Source organism: Catharus ustulatus, chromosome 6 (assembly GCF_009819885.2).
Source record: "Catharus ustulatus isolate bCatUst1 chromosome 6, bCatUst1.pri.v2, whole genome shotgun sequence".
In the NCBI taxonomy this organism is placed as follows: Eukaryota; Metazoa; Chordata; class Aves; order Passeriformes; family Turdidae; genus Catharus; species Catharus ustulatus.
In genome coordinates, this window is record NC_046226.1 from 47,957,825 (window position 1) to 47,967,514 (window position 9,690).

A 9,690-nucleotide genomic window follows, 5' to 3' on the forward strand; every position below is an offset into this window, starting at 1 on the left:
GGTCCCCGCTAGCTGGGTCGCCTCTGCTTCCCGCCGGCTCCTGCAGGCGAGCGCTGCTGCCCCTGAGCCGAAGGGACTTTTCCCAGGCTTTGCCGTGCGTGTGCAGCAGCGCGGGCAGAACGCGCTGCCGCTGCTCTGCGCTGCTGCATGGCAGGCACACCGGGCTGCAGCGGCCGGCGCTCGCCCGCTCCCGAAAATCTGCCTTCCGAGTCTGGCCCGGGGAAGAAGCCCCGCTGCCTCTCAGAGGCAGCCCCCAGGCAGCCCGCGGTGCCCGCATCCTCACCGCTGCCCGGAGGTGCAGGGCCACGCGTGTCACCCTTGTTGGAGCACAGAGGACTAGGGCTACCTGAGACCTGAGCGGCGAGTTGACCCACCTCAGGTAGCGCTTGCCATGGCTAGTGTTGCGAAAGGGCAAGGATGCAGCAGTCCTCACCCCAGCATGCAATAAAAAACCCTTATTATTTTGCTTTCTTTTCAAGTTTGTACTTTATTTTCCCCCAAGTATGGGAGGCTTGGTTCATCTCTCAGCAGCCGCAATTGCCCTAAACTTGCCCAAGAAAACGTGGGCAGGATTATCCTTCCTCACTAGGCTTTGGGCATCCTTTCCTTCCCTCCCTAGCATCCTTCTGTTTGCTGTGCTGTCCTCTGGGATGTGCCTCTGCACATCACACCCAGCAGTCCTGGTGTCGGGGCTGTAGGCTGCAACAGAAACCTCGGCACATCTGGGAGATGCTGAGGATGCAGTTCCGTGCGCATCAGACTCAACCACAGGCATCAATTCTCAGCTCCTACACTGACATTTAAAAATGTAAAGAAGTAACCTGCCCGTCAACGAGACTGAGCATCTGCTGGCATGTGCCGGGTCTCCAGATTTCTCCTTACCTTGGGCTTTTAGACTTTCTCCCAGATGCTCAGGACTTAGCAAGTCCGAGTTGTGTGTCCTCACAAACTGCTCAGCCGAGGTGGTCTTAACAAAGAGCGAGCCACCTTTCCTCCCTGCAAAAGCAGAACCCCATCAAAGGGAAGGACCCAACCTTGGCAGGGGGGTCAGCAGGGCTGTAAGCTACTGTTAATAGCTGAAGGAGCCCAGCTCCCTTCCCCCAGCTCACCACAAGGACCTCCTGAGAGTAGACAAAAGAAAGCTTGGAGGGTTAATCTCCCTGAGAAAAACAAGTGATTTTCCAGTAAACAACTGCAAAAGCAAACAATGGGGGTGAAAAATTGCGATCATAAAAAAAGTCGGTTTGGAGGAAGAGGCGACCCAGTAAGAGAGGTGTCCTTTGGCTGGGGGAAAAACACGGCAGCAGTTTGATGAAGATTCAGCAGCAGCCACAGCAAAATAAACCCCACAAGTTGCCACTGGATCTACTTGTGTTTGTGCCTTTTGATCTTTTAATTGCTTCTTAGTTATCCTTCAGTGCAAATAAATAGTGCATTGTGTCAAGAAAGAGGAGGGGGGCGGGGAAGGGAAGAAAGAGACACAAAAGAAAGAGCTGTCGCCCAGAAGAGAAAAGGAACAGGTTCTTTCCCTCCACCTTTAAAGGAGTGAATATATCTGTATTGGGAGGGGAGGAAGGGGATAGGATTAGAAATCAAAGCGAAATTGGAGAGAAGCACATTAAGCCTCGGGCATCCTTACAGTAGGAAGAAAAGAGTGAGGTGGTAAAACCCTTGGGGAGTTTCTTCGGTGAGTTATGAGAGGATCCACGAGTGTAATATTGTTAAAGGTCAGCCGAAACCTAATTTAAACTAGGGATGTGTGACCTCCGCCCTTCATTTAATACAGTCATAAGGAACATTACACTGCAGATAGCTGGAACAATAGCTGCCTCCACCCCAAACTCCAGCCCTTGGCATTGCCTGCGAGGAGGGCCAGCAAGGGGGAACAGGAGAAGGACCAGTAAAGCCAAGGACGCAGCAAACCTAAAGAGAGGGAGGCAGAAAGAGAGGGATAGGAAGGCCTGTAGGGCACAGCACTGACCACCAAGGGTCTTGCAAAATCCCAGGAAGCTATTTTGCTTGAATGTGGATGGGGCTGCAGCAAAGCATCACCCGAAAACATTGAAAATACAGTAAAAATAACCGCATCTTGCTTTTGCCTGACTCCGTGGTCGTCGGTGCAGTTCAGGAGAGAAATTACAGTTGTGGATTCCCATTAAATTTGCAAGGAGGGAGGACGATGTTCACAAAGCAAAGATAACCAAAGTAATCTGAAACTAAGAGAAGCTAAAGTGGGAGCTGAAATAAAAGCAGTATCTGAAAGGTGCCCTGAAAGGACCAGGGGATGTCAGGGACTCGGAGGGAAATCCTCTGCTGCTGCTGCAGCGGCTGGGGAGCGCTGGGGCAGACTGCAAAGCCTCCTGGCGGCACTGCCCATCTGAGCTGATCAAAGCGTCTCGTGGGTGGCCACCAACACGTGGCGTTGGGCCGGAAAGCTTTCCAGGGAAAGGGGGAAGAACCGGAAAAATTGGGCCAGGCTGGACTTTGCAGAAAGGGATGTGAGCTTCAGCAAAGGCAGAGGAATGTAAATAACTGCAGAAATGCAGTGGTCCTGGGCCAGGATGGATGTTAGAGATGCTGCTAGGGAGGTGAGCCAAGCAGATACCTTCAGGGATGAGAACTTTACTTTGCTTTTCTCTTCCTCTCCCACCTAGAATCCAGAGAAAGAAGAGGTTACCTAATCCCAGCCCAAACAAGACAGCCTGTGATGCTCATTTGGTTTATTTCACAGTTACAGCCCAGATGACAAGGTGGGCAGAGCGGGGATTTGCAGTGCGTGGGTCAGGTGCTGTGCCTGCAGCACTACAAAGGTACCCCAATTTGTAACCCTAAATTCTCCTAAATTCACGAGTGAGGACAGCCAGGTCAGCTTTACTGACATGCCCCTCAGATCTGGGTTGAGATGCCCAAGATGAGCCACAAAGAAGGTGAGGGTGGGCTGTGGGTCACTGAGGACTGGAAGAAGCCATCCCTGGTGAGACTGGAGAGGGATTAGCCAGAGTCCTATGTGCAGCTATTTAATGGCTGAGGAATAACCATACTTGGACCAGAGCATCTTTCAGTGGCTTTAAGAAAGTGATACCTTTTGCTTTGTACCCAGGAACCTGACAATAACACCGTGTCCTTGCATGCTGAGATATATTGATCCTGGGACACACTAAACTGTTGGAACGGGAAAGATTCACTGGCAAAGAGGGGTGTGATATATGGAAGGTCCCTGCAAAAAAATTGAAGTCAAAGAACTAAAAGTGAGAGAAATAATTCACCTGGGGCCCTGGTCAACATAGAACAAACAAAAGCAGAAGCTGGGCAGGTCTGTTTTAGGACTCCTGGCACCTCTGGGTAGCAAGAATATTTTGAGGCCATGCTCCCAGCCCAGAGGGTTTCTGCTGCAGGATTGTTTTATGGGCAGTGAAAAAGCCAGATGCCCTTAGGCATCAGCAGGGCACCTTTTTTGGCATGTTCAGAGAGAAAGAGGGACTCTTATATCAACTCCTGGCCAGATCTACTGATGCCTTGGAGCACTTACTGGACTAAGGTGCTCAGGAGAGTTGTTGGCATTTGCTTCCTAAGGACCTGGAGGTTGCTGAGCAAAGCAAAAATGAAGTTATTCCACCGTAAGTTATTTCACCGTGCCAGAGGAATTTGTGACAGTGGTAAAAGGCACTGTCAGTGAAAACAGGGTAGTGTTTTCACCCCTGTTTATATGGAGGACAAACTATGCATTTTTTTATGGGCTGGACAGACTTGATATTCCTGTAATGTCTTTTGAAATTCAATGTCCCCAGTGACTAGAGAAAAGCTCCAGTGTGAGCAGCCTCACATGGCTCAAGAGGCTGTGGGAAGGAGCATGTGGGGTCCCTGCAGCCAAGTGTGAGGGAGGAATAGAAAAAGCACAAACGATGTTCAGCGAGTGAAGCTCTGTGGGTCTTTTTGTTGGGATCCTGTCTGCAGTGTGGCCCAAAAGGAGGAGGACAAGGAATCCCTGGGTCAGATGATTCCAGAAAGGGAAGAAAAGTGTCTCCTTTCTCCCCTCATCTGTGGGACAGCAAACATCTCTTGGTTATCCTCAGTTGCCAAGGAGGACTCCAGCTCAGCTAACAGCTTCCTGAAAGGAATTTCCAAGAAGGGTAGAATAGGGTAAAAAAGGAAAAATGCCTGCCCTCTCCCCAGCTTCTTTTCATTGCAGAGGAAGCCCAGAAGGCTCCAAGTTTTGTCTGATTATTTATGTCAAAAATGTGCAATAAACAGAGTAGCAGAGAAGTAAGATGTGTCTGTGCCTATATTAACAGCTAAGCCCATCACCATTTCCTGTTTTCCTTTTTTTTTAAGCATTGCCATCAAAACACCCATTGGAATGTCATGGGGAAGAAGTGGTCCAAGATTGTTTAATGACCAATAAAAGCTCCAGCAGGTACAATTAGTTCTTCCAAGCACCAGGGTATAAAATTGCCTCTCTACAGCTTTGTACAAATATGGGTCTGTCTACAGGGCAAGCTCAGAGTCAAAACATCCTGCACATGAAGCATGTTACAGGAGGCAGCAGGAAACCCTTTGGACTAGGAGTTCTTTGGGGTGAAGACTGTGACCCTGCAGGGATGGCCCAGTGGGAATGTTCTGGGAAGGCAGCACTAGTAGAGGCATCCCTGTGTTTCCCAGGGAGGAGCTGAGCAGCAGGAAGGTGGTGTGAAGGGATGCCACTTGCCTCTGAGAAGGAGCACACCATGTGCTCTCAGGGTGTCTGTGTCTACTCTTCCAGCAAGGCACCCTCATACACACCACTGTGCTCTACTTGCACTTGGAAAACTCAGGGATCACCCTTAAAAATGTTTCATCCTGCTCACAGGAGTGTCAGTATGAGCTGGTCAGTCTGGCTGGATACTGCTGGGTTAATGAGAGAAAAGAAGTGAGCTTCTAGTAAAGTCCTTCCCAAAAAACGAGACACAGCAGCTGTTCCTGAGATCCTCTCCAGCAGCTCCAACAGAGCAGCCATCACTGGGTGGCTGGTGGGTGCCAGTGATGGGCTATGCCAGAGGTGATTGCAGTCACTATATGCACCAGCATTCCCTTGGTGCAGCTTCTTGAAGACCTTTCCCTTGGCCCCCTTGTGCAAACAGCTCAGCAAAGCTGCCCAGGTGATCTGGGAGGGATTTCCAACCCTCTGCCCCTGTGGATGCAGCTCATGCATTCCAGATGCACCCTTGGGAGGTGCATGGTTTGAGCACCCTTTCAATACTCCACACAAAATCAGATACAAGAGCCAGCTGCAAACACCACCATGGGATGGGTTATTTTTCCAAGTGCCCAGGGGAGCTGATGGCATGGAGCACAGAGGGTGATGCATTTTAGACAATGTACGTGGGGCCCTTATTTGCCACAGCGAGGTGGAGTGGTGCAGATATGTCTCTGTTGTGTAATTAATGGCTTTGAAAAAAAAAAAACTGAGCCTGTTGGCTAAGCCCAAATACCTCTGAGGGGTTCTGGAATCCCAGCTATGTATCTTTCAGGCGTTTCTTCCTTTTTTTTCTTTTTTTTTTTTTTTTTTCTCTTTCTTTTTGCATTGCTGCTGTGCTTCAGTGCTGGTCTTTGTTTGCAGCTCTCATTGTCTTCGGTGAGAGGGTTGGGTGGCAGCATCTCCTCCAGGCCAGGGCTTCACACCTTATCAGGGATCACTTCTTCCTCAGGCTGGGACATTTTGGGCAGGATAAATGTGCTGCAGGCCCATCACCTGGTGCCCTCATGGCTGAGGTGAGCAGTGAAGACCCCAGAATAGGATATGGGGCTGGGATCCCACGGGCAGGTGGCTGTGGGCATGGGGACAAGGGGCAGCATGGAACTCATACAGAGGCTGCCTCTGCCTCTGCCACTGCATCTGCACATCACCTTGGGCAAGCCACTTAGTTTCTCTCTGGTTTTCATCCTCATGCACCAGTTCATGACAGGGATAAGTTACCCTGTTGCCTTTGAGGCTGGGACTCCCAGTAGCTACAGCTGGCAGAGGCTGTATGGGAGTTTTTAGTACACCCTCACCTCATTCCCCTTCCTGATGCGGGTGACACAGGGACACCCTGTGCCCACCCATGCTGCCAGCATCCCCTCTGGACCACACTGCCCTTGCCCTGAGTGATGGATGCCCAATGGGGAGGGAGGAGGTGTGGACAATTTGTTTTCTCTCTTAAACAGAACTCTGTCTCACAGTCATAGCGAAGGAGGGGAGGCAACAGCTCTTGGCAAAGCAACTCACACTAAGTGCACTTCACTAGAAATGTTTATGTTCTGCTGCTGAAAAATTCACTGAGCATGGCAATAGTGTGGCGTGGTGCTGGCAGAGCCAAGATGGGTATTGTGCCCTGAGCCAGGGCCCAGCCAGGGTGGGCCTGGGCATGTCACCAGCTCACAGCTGTTTCACCTCCAAGGACAGGTGAATAGCTGAGATTGGCATCTCTGAGTAGTGCCACAGAGCAAGTAGGTATAACACAATCCTGTGTGATGGAGAGCAGGGTTTTATGGTGCCAGCTGTGTTTCAGCAAGGCTCTGGTGAGAGAAGCAAGGATTTTCCCCACATCCCAGCCCTTCTGGAGCAGGAGACCTCACACAGGGTAGGACTCTTGAGACTGCTAAGCTAGTTACTAATTGCTTGGAAGGTAACCCTCCCCAAAAACCCATGCACGTAAGCTTTTCAAAACAGCAGGTGGTATGCTTGCGTAGCACGTGCAGGCATGTGTGTGTGTGTCCAAATGTATTTTTGGGCTGAGGGGGAAGCGAGTGCTTGTCTGAGTAGGTAGAGCCAAATGGCAGGTGATTCAGATGCTACCCCCTATTTCCAGCACCACGCCAGTGGTGTCACTCGAGTCCCTGTCTCTTCATCAGCCAGAGGCAGCTGGCCCCAGAGAGGCTCTCTGTGAAGCCAGCATGCAAAGGGTTAACTGAATTCCCAAGGCAGGTGGGAGCTCAAGTCAGACCGGGTGATATCGCAGACATGTTATTTGAAAAGCTAAGAAATTGTGGAATTCCTCACCTAATCCAACTTCCCCACAGTTTAAAGAAAACTGCAGTGAAAGATATCACCCCAGCCAGGGGAGACCCCCCACGAACGTTTCCCTGCATAATCCATGTGTGGATATCAGCTCTGTCAGCCACCTCCCGTGGCACTGGGATTCTAACCTTGGTGGTGTGTTCCTGGTGGAGCTGGTGGGATGCACACCCTGGGTGCCTTGACCTGGATGAGCTGGAGGTGACTCCCTGCCTGCCTGTGACACTGCTTGTGTGCCCTCCCTAACCCCGTGACAGCACCCCTGCCTCTATCTGAGCCGATTGCAAGGACGTGCTGCTGAGGCAGTGACAGCAGAGAGCAATTAAAACACCTGCATGGGCAAATGTTCCATGGGACAGCACAAAACTTATTGGAAATAATGCTTTAGACTTCAGCTGGTCCCAGTTTAGGGCATCCCTGATTATGAGGTGTGGCTGTAGTGAGCCCTTGTAGCTGTGCAAACACCTGGACAAATCTAATGGTCAGCAAGTGTAATAACAGCAGTGGAAATCGAGTCCCTATTCCAAATCTGCCCACCTCTCCTTCCTTCATTTCTCCAGGTGGGTCTCTTGCTGAGCCATCTCAGTCTGGCAGGTAGATCTTCATGCCAAAGAAATTTTTGTTTTGCCTGAAAGTACATCGCAGAGATTTTTGTTTAGATTTTTTTTGCATTAAAGGCAACCATTTCAAATATGTAGAGATCACACGGGTGTTTTTTAGTCAAAACAAGCACAGTAACCACAAGAGGTGCCAGACTGGAACAATCTCTTCTCCACGAACCTAATCCAAAGCGGAAAAAAAAAAAAAAAGAAAAAAGATGTTTTCCAGAGATAGAATGAATTCCTTTGTCTCTACATGTGATACAAGGAGAGGGAAAAATCCTGCAATGGGTAGCAAGCATCCCCTTTCCTTTTAGAGGAAAGTTGCTCTCTCTCCAAGAAACCTCAGTGTCCAAGGTGGGGAATTATTTCAGACCAGACCTGCTGGGTCCCACTCGGGGCTCCTGGAGATGTTGAGTGCCTGCAACTGCTGATTCCTACGAGCTGCTTTGGTATCCCTTTCTGGGGGAACCTCACTGTTTCCAGTGAGTCAGCCCAGGGGCTTCGGGCTCATTTGGGCAGGCTGAGTGCTACCCTCGCTCACTAATTAACTTACATCAGCGTCATCTCGTATTTGTCTGAGTCACTGGGGTGTTTCAACAGCTCCATGCCAACCCACTGAGACCCCACTCGTGGAGGGCAGCAGGTCCTGCCTGCCCTAAGCCAGAACTGTCCTGGGGAGGGGATCACTCTGGGGAAGCCCCACATGCAGCAGTGCAGTCGGGGTGCAAACCCACTCTGGTGGCTGGTGCTTTGTGGCCGCTTTCTCCCACCCACGGCCGCCCTCGCCGTTCCCAGAGACCCACATGAGAGCAGTAACAGCACTGTTGGGGCACACAAAGTGAAAGATGACTCACTGCTAAGCCTTTGCTCCCACCTTCGGGAGGCAACCAGATAGGGAGTAATCTCCTGGGGAAGGGGGGTGGAATTTCAGTCAGACTGAATTTTTTTTTTCCTGAAAACCTTTCATTTAGTCTAAACAACCAGCTCGGGATGTTGGCACTTGGCTTTTAAATGAAGCATGCTTTTCTGGGCATGATTCTGCCAGGATAGCAATGGCTGCAGCCAGGTTCTGGTCATCAGAGTGGAAACAGCCCCAGATCCCTGCAATAAAATGGAAAACAGCCCTTGAGCTTCAGTAACTGCTTTGAAAGGTCTGCCCTGGCTGATGGGTAACTCATGGGGGTGAGATCCGGGGAACGGTGATAGTCTGCAAGTGGGCTACGTGACCTGCACAAGGCCACCGAGAAAGCTGGGGCTGAGGAAGCCACTTCCACCATGCTTGGAGGGTTTTGGTGGTGGTTCCCATCTTCTGGGCTGCTCTTACCCCTGCCACGACCACATGGCCTCTGCTTACCAGCATGGCAGCCTCTGTGCGCTACCTCTCTCTGCCCACTGGTTTCCAGCATCAGGATTGATCCTGTGGTGCTGTTGCAAGACCATCTGATGGGGGCAAGAATCTCCTGAGGTCTTAAGCCCAGATGGTGGATGGAACTCCCTTGCAGGCAGCAGCATCTCTGCATCCCAAAGCCAGCTGCTCCAGGCACAGCTGTGGGTGGGAGGCTGCAGGAGCCACTCAGACCAAACACAGTGGGCCACTTCACTTGGTTCAACCTGGCTGTGCTCTACCTGCCTCCAATGCCCAACACTTGCCTGAGAAGACACTGCTGACACACATTTACCCAAACAACATCTGCTTTCCCACCTGCCTCTTTGGCGTGGCACAGAGTCTGTGGAGAGCCAGCCTCCCAGACACAGCCTTTTTTTCATCATACAGGCTGCTCCAGGGCTCTGTGACAGACAGCCCTCTCCCCCACAGGCTGTTCCTGAGCTCTGCCACCCTGCTGCTGTTTGTGACTTTGTCAGGGAGGTAAAGCAAAGTGTGCAAGCGAGGGTCCTGGATGGAGTGGGGAAGAACAGCTCAGCTATAAAGCTGGGGGACCTGCAGTCCTGACAAGAGGTTTCTATCAGGAAAGCCCTGGTTTGTTGAACCTTACTGTGCCCCAGTGAGTGCCCAAGCTGAGCCCACATCTCTGCTGGGCTGCCCAGAGGATGTGC